This window comes from Trichomonas vaginalis, chromosome V, assembly GCF_026262505.1.
Source record: "Trichomonas vaginalis G3 chromosome V, whole genome shotgun sequence".
NCBI lineage: Eukaryota > Parabasalia > Trichomonadida > Trichomonadidae > Trichomonas > Trichomonas vaginalis.
In genome coordinates, this window is record NC_067207.1 from 34484502 (window position 1) to 34485364 (window position 863).

At 34.1% G+C, this 863-nt stretch overlaps 1 annotated feature.

Annotated features, from left to right (window-relative positions):
- Positions 1 to 863: part of a mobile genetic element that runs on past both edges of the window.

Here is an 863-nt window from a genome sequence, read left to right on the forward strand (position 1 = left end):
TACATCCAAATAAAAAATTCAGTAAACTTAAAAATAAACTTAAAAATTAATGATATCACCACTCCCACACGTATGAAAACATAGCACAAAAATAAATTTAGGTGAAGTGGTGAAATCTCACCTCTTTTTCACCTCTTTTTTCACCTCATGAATTCATTGCTTTATAACTCTCTTCCTTTCTCCAACTCTTCTAACTTCTTCCTAAGTTCAGCAATGTTGTCCTCATTGAAGTTTAATCTTCCTTAATATACCTTCTCTTATCTAATGGTTGCTTTATCTTTCTAAACTGAACTCTACCATCCTTCATAGTATGAACGTAAAAACCTTCTGGAACCGCTCCTGATTTAATTATTCTACCAAAAATTTTGTTTCATTGCTTCAGTACTTTAGTCGTCATTTTACTCTAAATTAAAATGTTCAAATAAAATAAAACTAACATTATTTTTTCAGTAAGGAAACGCAGGGCATTTTACATTATTGAGGAGTAGGTTCTGGTTTAAATGTTGAGTCGGTTTTGGAGTTGACTTTTGAACAGGTTTGTACTTCATAGGTTCAGGAGTCATTGAAGGTGTTGTTTGTGAAGGCGTTGGTTTTGACGTTGGTTTTGGCGATGGTGTCGGAGTTTGTTCAAATTCAGCTACTTCAGTATTATTTATAACATTTGCTTTATTTCTTTCAACATCATTACTGCTCCTGCTGTAGCTAGCAAACTATGGGAGACCATATTTTATATAAGGACTTGACCAAATGCTATTTTTGACAGGAGCTGGTGGAACACCTAACCTTGGTGAAACTACTGCTCATTTTGCCATTGTGCAAGCTGCGGTAAAGAAATAATTCAATAGTGTGCTCCTATAATCGTT